Source organism: Cyanistes caeruleus, chromosome 10 (assembly GCF_971803275.1).
Source record: "Cyanistes caeruleus chromosome 10, bCyaCae1.hap1.1, whole genome shotgun sequence".
In the NCBI taxonomy this organism is placed as follows: domain Eukaryota; kingdom Metazoa; phylum Chordata; class Aves; order Passeriformes; family Paridae; genus Cyanistes; species Cyanistes caeruleus.
The window spans coordinates 17043019-17055601 of record NC_141710.1 but is presented as its reverse complement, the minus strand read 5'-3'; the positions used below and the strand labels follow the sequence as shown (position 1 = coordinate 17055601).

Here is a 12583-nt window from a genome sequence, read left to right as displayed (position 1 = left end):
TCCCAAATAAAGCACTAAGAGAACTGTTACTGTGCAAAGCGATTGCATGATTATGCCCAATGTTTTCCTACTATGGTAGAAAAAATATCGATCATTTTAATGCTCTTTCAGGTTTCACAATAATCTATTCATCAGTATTTTTTATGGAAACAAATAATATCCATTTTAAGCAATAATTTTGTGCCAACTTTGTATATATGTGTATCACTGCAATCTGTTTCCATAGTGATTATATATGTTGAAATGGAGACAGTGCTTGAAAAACTCAACCCTTGTCTAGAATACTGTAAATTGTCTAGAACTATCTAGAATATCCACAAAGGGAACCTCTCAAAGACTGTATATAACTTAAATCTTTCTATGATAGCGTTTTCTGGGGCAATATCTGTAGAAATAGTACAACCTACCTCTATCCCAGCAAAATTATATAAACGCAGCTCCACTGTCAGGCCCTCCTAATGCTCTCAAGTTCTTTCTGTCCACCCCTGCTGGGTAGAAAATATTGAGGATATTTCTTCTATTTGCAGTTCAGATAGACATGCAACAATAGCCAGAGGCCTTTTAAATGAATGGTGCCAGTTTGTGTGGACTGCTAACCTCTGGCTGAAAAACAGGATGGACTAAAGAAAGAATGCAAACACAGTTTTGGTCTAGCACAGTTAGATTTCCCACTGCATTAAAGGTGGGAAAGTAAATGGGGAAAAGTAAATGGAGAAATAACACTACTGAATATTTATTAAGAAAGCTGTTGAAATTGATTTGATGAATATTATTATTCAAGTACTGCATTTAAGTTTTAGTAGATTTGCAAATCTGAGAGGAAAATATTTCCAGACATATGGGAATTTCATGAAGGTAAGCCATCATTCTTCACAGACCCGAAATGGCATCTCAGAAACAAGTATTCATCTTTTCTGATAAAAAAATCAGTGTCATTTCAGATTACCCGTGTATTCAGATTTGACAACAGTTTTCCAGTAACAAGGCTTTTCTGGCTTTCTTTAAGGAGAAATTGTTCTCATTGCTCTAGCTTGCTGCAAATCTTGTTTTACTCTGCTTGGCCAAATTTCATTTTGTTAAAAAAAACCCAAAAAAAGGTAGAAAAAATAATTAAAATTATTATCTTCAATCAAGTGGGACAATTTTTAAAATTATTGTGGCCAGTGCTAGCCACATTCTGCCTGGAATAATTTTGTTCTGAACAGGAAGCATCAAGCTGAGAGGAACCAAAAGGTCAGATTTTGTCACCGACAAAAATTTTGTACCAACACTGGGATTTCATGTGGTCCTTTGGCTTTAAATCTGATTAAGTTTTTTAGAGCAGCCTCAACTGAAAACTTGCTCCCCAAAGACTAAGTTCATGTTATCATCAGGCAGAAAAGATACCAAGAAGACACTAAATTATATGTATGTGCTGCTAAAGATAGGCTCCACAGCCACATATGTATGTACCTTATATACTTCTGTAGATGTTTCCGAAAAAGACAATCCCAATGAATCATGAGCTCTTTAGTGAGAGTGAACATAATAACACATTTATTAACAGGGGTAACAGATGGACTAGCTGGTTTAGCAGCTGGGTTTCCAGTGATTATTCATGCAGATTGAAGGAATGACGTATCTAAAGAAAGCAGTAGGAGCTGACACCTTCTGAAATTGAGCTCCTGTTGAGCAATCCCTGCTCACCAATATTCTGGCAAAGGCGATGGTACAGTTTGCATTAGGAAATCTCAGAAATCTTTTAATAATCTCATGGCATGATTTGAATTTGCCATGAAGCTGCCAGGTACTTCACAGGAAACCTGCAAAATCCCAGAGTTCTTTTCCTGCACTTGCCAGTCTGCTGCCATAGTTCAATCTGTGTATTATTTGATTGCCGTGGCTGGCAGGGCAAGGAAGTTGATGGTAAACAGACAGAGTTTGCTCACAGTAGGTCATGTTAAGGATCAAGATGATTTGTTAGGGTGTTGTTAGCAATAAGTAATGTTTTCAGTTCATCAGTCCCAAAGGATCCTGCCTAAACAAAAGCGTGCTTCCTCAAATGTAGGAGCGGATAGGAAAGATTCTGGAAAATGTCCAGGGGACAAAGAAAGTCCAAATTCCTGAAGTCCCATGCTTGTTGTTTAAATGCAGTCAGGGTGTCGTGAATGCTAAGAAGCATTTTTGGGCACTCCATTGAAATTACAGTCTAAAAAAGCTGAACAATAAGAATTTATAAGATACAGTGTTTTTAATGATTGAGAATGTTGGCTTTGTATTCTGTAGTACCTCATTGTAATCTGAAATGCACATTATGATGACTTTAGTACATTGGGTTGTTAGGCTTGCTTTGTCATCTTTTTTTAAAGTGATTTTCCAACTTTGTTATGTTTTGACAGATATTTCTAATCTTTGTAACTGTACTCAGAGTTGTGTTGTGAAATCTCGATGTCCCTGTTGAATGAATTGAAAGTTCATCCAGAATCTCCTCTCCCTGTGAAAGTTCTGTCTCACTGAATAGTTATGCACTAGGCCAATAAGGAACGTATTCAAAGATGCTTAAATTATTTAGGTGCCAAGCACTATGGAAAGCCAGTGGGATTTAAACTGCTTTGGTTGATTTAATTGTCCCACATGCTCAGTCTGTTCAACATATTCAGGCTCGTGCAGAGGATGTGGGGTGGATGGGGCCTTTTGCTGGCCTGCTGACTCACTTGTCTGAAATGTATGTGGAGTGGTTTGTGGCTTGTGCTTCCTAATTGCTTGGAGAACACGTCTCCAAAGAGTGTTCCTGCTTCAGTTGTGCAGAATTTTGTTTCTTAGCTTAAGTTCTCCCATTGCCAGTTGGATCTTTTTTTCTTGATTATAATAATTTGTTAAACTATTTAAGACTAATTTACGTAAGGTTTTTTAAATTATTTTTTTTTAATAAATAGCAAAGTTGTGTGAATTTAATCTTTCAGGTTATTCATCTATTAATTCATCTGTTCTTACAGTTTGGAGTTTAAATTCAGACTTACAGGGACCCTTCCACCTTCAGAGGTTTGCAGTTATTTGTTACTTAATTCTTACTCTGGAATAATGAAGTTCCGGCTGAATTTTTAAGAAAGATGGTGTTTCTTTTATCCAGTGGGACAGTTCTTGTAAACTGCTGCTGAAAAGAAAGCAGCAGAAGTGCTCTGGGACCTCAGAGGAACCTTGGTTTCTCATCCCTCTCCCAGGGGGTCAAAAATTTTAAGAACTAAGGGAAGTTAATTACTGCTTATTTTTATAGCTGGTATAGTTCCATTCGGAACTTTAAATTTGTGAAAAATTTCTCTTTTACTTTGCTTAGCATTTGGTTGGTCTTCTAATAAAAAACTAGGGTTAATTCTAGAAAGTAAGCATTCAATTTCTTAGTGGAAATATGTAAATTACTGTTAATTCTTTAAATTAGTGTAATATGAGAAAACTGTCATGTGGAATTACTTATGGTGGTCTCGTAATTTTAGTAATGATTCTGGTAATAAGAAGAATGTTGTCACAATAAAATCTTAACCCAAATATTTGAAACAAAAATATGCTTTTCTTTCTATGATTTTTGTAGTCGTCCAGTCCTCTGCATGCTATAAAACTCAATAATTACAGTTTTTTGTCTTGAGTGTTCCTCTTGATTGAGCACTTAGATTCTTTGTTTCCAAGTTTTCAAGGTTTGTAGTCAAGCCCAGGACATGAAATCAACTTAGGTCTGTTCCTCTATTGTGTTAAGCACTCCTAGTGTGACCACAGACTGGAATTTTAGCACTAAAATTGAGCAGATGATATCTATTAGAATTGCCATTGACTTTTCTTGGAATGAGAGCTCTTTTTGCACTTCAGTTTTCGTCTTTGTAATATGAGGGTCTTATTATTTGTTATGTGTGGGCAAATCCTTGAAGAATGTGGAGTTTAGTAATAGAAGGAGGCCTAGAAATCTTTGATAGAAGTTGCAGGATGTTTTCAGGGTAGGGTTTGTTTCTTGTATTACAAAAGTAAATAAAACTTTATTTTTATAGAGAGATGACCCAGGTGGCAGATGATAATATCCTGACACAGTTGTGGTTACATTTATTTTTTAACTCATGAAATACTGCACATCATATATTTCTGTGAGACAATCTGCAAAGAACATTTTTTCCAGTTCTGAAAGAAAGGCATATATAAGCCTGTGCATTATTTTGAAGAAAACCATTTTAATTCTGCTATTGATTAACCATCTCTGTACATTATTTATTCCCATGATTTTGCAAACTTGCAATCTACTGACATTGCTTGGGTTTTTTTAATTGCTGATTTCAGTTGGCCAAGTTTTGGAACAGCCACTACAGGCAGACCTATATCTGTATTAATTTGGGTACCTTTCCTTACTGGTAAAAACACTGAATGTTATGTGCTTCGTAGGAGGAAGTAGTGCATGGGAACCCAACCCAAGATGAAAACATCAAAAAGGCCAAGCAGGCCTTTGACTTTTACAGGGGTAAATTCACGGGACCCATTTGTGGTAAAAAAAGTACTAATCTCTATTGTACGCTGTAGATAAGTGTATCATGATAGATGCCCTGTGTCCTGACTGGTGACAGCAATGAGCCATGTGACTCTGTCCCCATCCCAATCACACTTTTGGACGTCAGAACAAACACACTGTGCTTTCCAGAGTGTAGGTGCAGCACTTTGAGTTATGAGAGCCTATCTCAAATTAGTGACAACAAAATGTCTGGTGTTATCAGCTGATACAGCATTGCACAAAGAGCTTTGCTTTGAGTGTATTACAGGCTGTAATACACTCTGTATTTATTGTCAGAATATTTCAAATGTGTACATCCCTAAGCAGTAAGACATCACAGAAATAATTTCATTTTTCCCTAACAGAAGCTATTTCTGTCTATTTCCAGTGTTGCATATTAACTGAATTCTTCTCTATCAGATAATTTTAACCTTCACAACAGTATTTTTCAGTTTATAGGGCTTGTTTTAACATGTGAAATTTAACATTAAAGTTAAATACTTGGTCGTTACTAAAACGAGCTGTGTGATAAGAAGTGTTGGCCTCCAGGTAAATCTTAATCTCCACAAACTGAAAGTTTCCTACTGAGCTTTACTTTTCGTAAGGAAATTGAGACTGTTCATTTCTTCAGGTAACTATAGCTCAGATTCCCCAAGTTTTTTTTTTCTGTCACTGATACTGGCACTATAGATGACTAGTTTCAACTTTGTGCCTTTCTTTCATCTCTTTGGAAGCTGGAAATTATTATCTCTCTAAATAATCTCTTCAGTTGTAAACTGACTAAAGCTGGAACTGATTGCTTTGTGAGCTGTGCTTCAAGCCTGCAAAGCAGCCAGCTCAGGGTGGTAAAAAAGTTTTTAAAAAGTTTAAGAAATTAATCAAGATAAACATTGTGACTTGTTTAATCACATTATTTGTTTGTTTTCTTAATCCTTTTGAGATTTTTTTTTTAATGGAAAATATAACTGTTCCATGGCTTTTGTCTTTAACAGTGTTAGAGATGCATATTCTTCTTGTGACTGAGTCTGAATTGTGTGCCCATGAAGCTGAAGTGCCAAGTGAGCTGCTAAATGTAACTGCTCTGGTTTTTGGAGCTTCTGTTTAGTGCTAGGAAGCTTCTGTGGGCCAGTCCTTAGCCCCAGCTGTTTGTGCTTCAACCCATCCCAGAACATGATTCTATATTATTTTGTATGCCAACTGAATATCACCAGATGAGACAAAAATGAACAGGTGAGGTGCTGGATTAGTAAGAAATTCAATGTTTTACTCTCAGGTTTTGCCCAGGAACACCTGCCTCTGTTTTCCACATTTTCCAGCAAGTGTGGACATGGACTGCAAGCACAGACAAGATGCAGGTGATCCCTTTACTTTAGCCAGGTGTAACTGTGGTGTTGCTCATGGCAGTCAAGGACATGCACTTTAACACATCATGTCACAGCAATTGGCAGTGGCCAGAAACCTTTGTTCTTTACACAGCAGGAGAGAGAAATGCGAGTTCATGCTGAATTGCAGGAATATATTGATTCATTTATTTTGTGCATGTGATAAAAGTGATAAAAGTGATTAGATTGTAAATTACTGTCAGTTTTTGCAGTAGAGAGAATGTTTGTGCCTCTGTTCCAAATATTTTTGTCTTGTGCTTTAATTTAAGAGCTTCTGATAATAATTGTTTCAGAGTCTTAAGTACTTGGGGTTTTTCTGTCATATTCAGCTTTTATTTGTAGCTCATTGTTTTGATTATTTTAAAAGTAACAAAGTAAGAAATCAGGAAAATCCTAATTTCAAAGCAGACTTTGAACTTCAGTATTTTAGTACTCAGTAACTACCTAATTACTGTTAGTTTTTCTTTCATTGCTTTTTTTTTCTCTAAGGTTTGTGTTACCATTTCTAAATGTATTCCAATATATGCTTTTTACATGGGTTACAAGATTTTGTATGCCATTATTGCTTTTATTTCAGTAGGATTTTAACAAACAAAGAACTGATTTAATTCATGTGCTAATGACAAATAAAGACTCAGTCAAACAATGACAAATTCATAGAGGACTTTATTTGGATGTCATACTGTGTATATCTTAAGCTCAGAATTCTCTTTTTTCACCTTTCTGTCCAAGAAAGCTGAGTTATCACAAAGATGATTTTACAGTTAATTACCCAAAAGGAATTCTCTGATTCCTTTAATATTCATTTGCCTTGCTAATATTAATCTCTTCTGGGAATACAACTTTGTACCCCCAGGAGCACACTTTTTTTTCTGAAATAATTGTGGAATTGTATTTACTAATTTAGATCACATCAGAATTATCTTTGCTGATTTCCTGGGCTAACAGGCTGTGTATCTTTATGCAGAAGGAAGGAGAATGAAGTGAGAACTGTAAGGGACTGCTGCCTCAGAACTGCTGTTGCCATAGAGCTGCTAACGAAGAAAAAAACTGCAGCATGGATTTTTTGTGCTGTTGAAGGTAAGATGAGGGCACAGCAAAGACTGTAGGTGGGGGAGGGGAGGCGAGGCAGAGGGAGGGAGAAGAGGAAGAAAGTCTGCGTCCTTGCTGTCTAAAAAAGGAAATTCAGTGTCAGTGTTCATGAGCAGAACTGCTGGTGCAGAAGAACAAAGCTATCTCAGTTGTTTAGGGTAGCAGGAGTGATGAGCAAGCAAGCACACTCCCATGCTTTCAGGAGGAAATGCTGCAAAGAAAGGAGGGAGAAGAAGAGTGACTTTTTCCTTTAGAAAATACTCACTGCTGCTTCAAGGTAGCTGCTTTTTGATACTACTTTGGCATTAACGTTATTACCCTGAGTAAAGACAGCCATGAAAGAACTCAGTAGGGAGAGAAATGAGAAGAAAAAGTGTTGGTAAAAAATTCAGCATAATCTTGAGCTGATGAATGCAGTTTGTATGTATTAAAATGTCTCAGTTGTTACATTCATCTGTGCAGTGCTGTGAAACCTTTCAAAACGCAAGTGAAATTATGTTTTATGTGGTAAGATTGTTGTGATATGTTGATGTGTTATCAACCTTTTATCAATGATCTTTTGTCTTCTGTTATCAAAGTAGATGTCTTTTGAGTGGAAATGTATAATAAATAAATAAAAATTAATATTAAATACTCAAGCATACTAACTAGAGAACCAACATCAGACAAGCTTTCTGTAGGATCTCTAATGGGGTTAGCTTTTCAGTTTAAGACTTCAATATAATTGCAGAATTATCTGCAAAACACTCATGCAAAAGCTGGTGCTGTTTCTACATCTATCACGTTACATATTTTTGGTCTCCTTCACCTGCTTCTTCTCCCAGTCATTAGGTTGTTTCTGAGGCAGCTGAACCCATATGCCCTGCACAGCAAACCCAGCACGCCTGCCATGTTTGCCTGGTGGGGCCTTGAGGAGAATAAAACAAACTGTGGAGGCAGCGATAACGCTGTCTTAGCTATGTTGATACTCCTGTGTTGATATTGCTTAACCATCTGTTTGCTGTGTTATTGAATGTGCTTGGATAGATCAACCCTTTCTCACAATTCCTTGTTTTGCACTTTATCACCATTTACCAAATAGTGTTTGTTCTCCTGGAGTCTGTTTGTAGTTCGGGTCAGAGTGATTTTTTTTCTATAGCAGCCTGGTAGTAAGACTGAGTAATTCATGCTGTAAATGTTAGGCCTTCAGATTTTTATTTTTTAGTATTATCGTCTCTCAGTGTGAAATTGTTATTCTTTAAGTGTATAGAGTTTAGCTTGTACATTTCCCAGTCATGAATGGCACTGGGTGAGATCTATCAATCATGAATACGTAAGTTTCCATTTCCAAAGTTTGTCATGTGGAATTGGATGTTCAAGTGTATTTTTACTAGCCAGACTCATTTTTTTTGATTCAGACTAATTTTGTCAAACTTGTAAGCTATGGAAAGTTCTTCTGCGTTCTTTACAACCATTCTTTTGATTTACTTTGCTCCCCAGTGCACTGGGGGATGACAACAGCCTGTTAAGGTTTGTGGGGGTCCTCTAAGCTACTGCAGGTGAAGTTCAAGTTTTAATCCATGACTGAGGTATCCCCTGGCAGTACAAGTGATGGTGACTTAGTTCAGTGTCAGCAAGGGGTTTAGTCTCCTTCTCTGAACAATTGATAGTGCCTTGCTGAGTGAATAACTGTGTTAGAACTGATTTCCACAGAGCATTAGGTGTTGCATTTCAGAGGATATCACTGGACTTCTGAATCAAACCAGTTTGTGTTCTTCAGAGATATGAGGTGATTATTCAAGCATGACTGTAACGTGTAATAAACACCTCCTTGTAGAATAAGTGCTAAACAAGAAATGGATGTGTCCCATCCCAACAAAAATTTAGTTGCCTATATAAATATTTAGTGGACAGTTAGTGTTGCAGTCTAAGATCAATGTAATAGTTTTTCATTTGCAAAGGGGTGGGCAGAAGCACAATGTTGCTAAATGACAAGCTATTCTCATAAATTTCCAAATAGTGTGAATATTAATTGCTTCCAGTTGATGGATTGATAAAGGCTAGTATGTATTTACAGTGAAAAGGAGCAGAGCTACAGTAGTGCTGATACAGAAATATCTTGAGTGGAGTGCACTCACATTATAACATTTATATTGCTGCTGTTCCTATGCCAAACTGTCAGTACAGATCTATCAGTTTAAGTCAAAGTTTCAGAGGCATCTTGGTTGCCTTCTGATAGAAAAGCAACTTAATGAAGTAGAACAAGACAGAGGAGTTGTTTGTAAATCTACTAATCTGTCCGCACGTTTGTACTGAATTCTAAAGAAAGAAGTGATCTTGTAGTTTATGCTTGGTTTGTCTGCTTCTTCCACTTGGTTTATATTGTGGGAGTGATCAAGAAAAGAAGAAGTATGGCAAACATTGCCCAGAACACTCTAATCTCTGTATTTGGGCCAGGAAAAAAAGCTGTTAAGCCACTAGTGCTGCTGTGGTTAATACCAGGACTTGTATCAATTTCCAAAACACATATATGAAATATAAAAGCTACTTTGATGGCTAATGCTGCCCATAATTACCTTTCTGAGGTGTTCCACTGCTCAATTTCCATCTCAACCACTCCAAGTAATATCAGCTTTCCACACAATAGGCTTTGGCTGAGTGCTCCAAGGCCTGATTTTTGAAATGCTGAGCACCCATAATGCTATTTAAGGTTAATGGGAGCACAAACTTCTCAGCAAAATTTAAAATCGGGCTTCTGCACACAAACCAGAGATTTTAGTTTAGCAGTCACAAGACTGCTTAAATGGTCAGTCTGAATTCTGGATTCCTTCTGAAACTTTTTTTTTTTCTTTTACAGAGAGTGAGTTATGTCCCATTATACCCCTTTGTTTTTATTTTGTGAGCACTACTACTCTTTTATTCAGTACACAGCTAGTAGAATAACTGGCACATAAAAGGAAGTTATTCTAACTTACTCTAACTATAACTTGAGTTATAGTAGACTTAGTTCTTTGTAATGTTTTATGGCATTATTCTTTTTTTTTCTATCGGATTAAATGGCAAGAAATTAATGTCTTTTGACATGCTTAAGGGTTAGAATAAGAAATAAAACACTGTTCCTTTACATGTGTCTGGTGGATTTTTCAAGGCACTGAACTGTAGTGTTTTGGATATGTAGGTCAAAGTCTTTCTTTAAACATAGCTCCTGTTGATACTCTGTTCATAAGCTTAACTTGAAATCAATAATCCTCAATTCTTGTCTAGCCTAACTGTTTTTCTTATAGTAATCTAAATTTTAGTTAAAAATACATCCTTGTTCATTCTCTGCCTTAGTCAGATTTGTTCCCTTGTTTTTCACTCAAACTGTAGTATTTCTTTTGTTTCAAGCCAAGTGCTCCGTTGGATCCTGTTATAAGTGCATCCAGTGTAAAGTGGAGAGACACCCACCAAAATCATACAGGGCCTTTCATAAATAGATTTTGTCTTTGTGTTTTTAAAACAAATATACTCCTTTAGCATGACTCTGGATTCTGCAAGGAATTCTGATTTCCCATGGCTCAGTTTGAGTTAAGTATTTTAATGCCCAATCTTCAACCCACAGATCAGCACTATCAGTAGTCATGGTAGAAGAGAATCACCATGAGGTTTCTAATCCCTGTTACTCTGTAGTGGTAGGAGTTACTCCTTTGAAGGTTATGGTTGAGTTTTCAGTGAGCAGCAGATTGAAACCACTTCAAGGAGCTGAAGTATTAGGAGTATTCATTGTAGCGAGATGCTTTACCCAACTAGAAAAACCTCCACTCTTTCCTCCTTAGCACACCCTTTCTCTTATTTTGGAATGCAGTGGAAACATTGTGTTATTAATTACATTTTCCCAAATGAACTTGCAAATAAAGCATAATTAAAACTGTGGGAGCTGCATTACACTAATGTGGTCTTGTAAACACAGCAGAATTAGGAGTTGTGGGTGAGTAGCTAGTTACAGAATTGAAAATAGCTATCCCCATTGTTATTTTTAATGAATATTTGAGGAATTTGTACATTGGATTTGATACAGGTCTGTCTACATGACAATGGCCATGTAGTAGTGTCATTTCTAATTCTGTAGCCACTTAGACTCATTTATCCTCAGAGCTGTTATTCCTAAATTGGGAGCAATTATCTTGCTGGCTGAGAGACCTGAGAAAACAAGGAAAGAAATGGGTTCTTACATCCCATCAAATAGCAGTGTTCATCATTAATGCTCCACATATTCTGATGTCAGGTGTTTACACAGCTCTCTCCCATGGCTTATGCTGTGTGAACATAGCACTAGAGGACGATTGGAACTGCTGAGTGTGATGAAAGGGTCATGTCTGAATTATGGCAAGAATCCAATAGTCCATCCAGCTGAGGAATTTTTCTTCTGGCCAGTTAAAATATATGTTTTGTCCCATTGTCACAGATGGAATGAACAAGGGAGGGAGCACATGAAATTCAGGCAGCTGCAGAATGGCCATTATGTGGCTGTGGATGTCAGCAGTACGAGCAAACAGAGGTTTAATTCAGACATATTTTCATACCCCAGGCTCCTAGTTCCGATTTTCTGTATCAGTAAGAATGCAATTTTTCAGGTGCGGGAGCAGCCCTTGTTTTTCATATTCATGAAATTACATTTAGAGTGTAATTTATACACTTATAGTAACTAACTGGTAAGTGTCGAAGCTCTATTGCTAGAGCTTAATATTTAAAAAAGATGGCACAGATGGGGTGTTTTCAGCTACAGTGTTACTCACCCCGAAGAAACGCTGAGCGTTAAGCCTGCTCAACCATTCCTGGCAATGACAAACCTGAAAAAATTTGGCGATTGTACGCCCTGTGATAAAAAATGGGCCATCTGCTGGCCAAGGAGGAAAGTGCTCGTTAGGCGCTGCGGGCCCTGGATGAAGCGCTCCAGCATGATTCCGGCCGGAGGAGAAGCCGGGAGTTTTGCCGAGCTCTTCAGCAGCTCAGCTGGAGCAGGTCTGGTCAGGAGTTTTCACACAGATTCTTCCATCCGAGAGTGCTGTGTTGTAATAATTGAGACTTTCTATGGGAACGCGTCAATGAGAAATGGAAAGGTTCCTTCATAAACATATCTAAATGTTCTGTTTCAGAATTTTTAGACATGGAACACTGATTTTTGTTCCAGAATGATTTTTTTGAAAAGTAATTACTTTTAGAAGTTATATAAACAAATGGAAATTGTCATCCTTGTGTTAAACAATAATGAAACTTCACGTTACCACTATAGCACATGGTAAACAGTCACTCAGTCCTGTGTTTCACTACTTGTGGTTGTGTATGTATGCTCTGTGGGAAGCATACATCAAGAGTGTGATTGTTTTTTCATTCAGATCAGGGAGACTGGAGATGGGAAGAAAACTTTTTTTTCTTATATTTGCATCTTTTTGTCTTCATTGTAATTTTGCATTAATTACTTAAATGTCTACTATAATTTAAAGAAAAACTGTTTTGATCTTATACTCCTGTTAGCAATTCAGTATACACAAAGAGTTTCCAGTAACAGCCAAAACCATACCAATCAAATATTCAGAAGAAAAGAAGCAGAGAATTAAAGATAACTCTCAAGGCTTTCATTTGCGTAGCT

The 12583-nt window shown here is 37.0% G+C and overlaps 1 protein-coding gene across 45 annotated transcripts in view; it reads left to right on the top strand.

The window, feature by feature from the left end:
• SENP5 (SUMO specific peptidase 5) overlaps nucleotides 1–12583 on the top strand; it is a 202503-nt gene that overhangs the window by 1522 nt on the left and 188398 nt on the right. For 18 of the 45 annotated variants that reach the window (XM_086844052.1, XM_086844038.1, XM_086844022.1 and 15 more), the window contains exons 2-3: nucleotides 5494–5731; nucleotides 6851–6963. The gene's annotated coding sequence lies outside the window, so the exon portion shown is untranslated. Of the gene's footprint in view, nucleotides 1–5493; nucleotides 5732–5774; nucleotides 5857–6850; nucleotides 6964–7052; nucleotides 7253–12583 lie in introns of those variants that run through there. The other 27 variants (XM_086844028.1, XM_086844061.1, XM_086844029.1 and 24 more) reach the window with 8 other exon arrangements.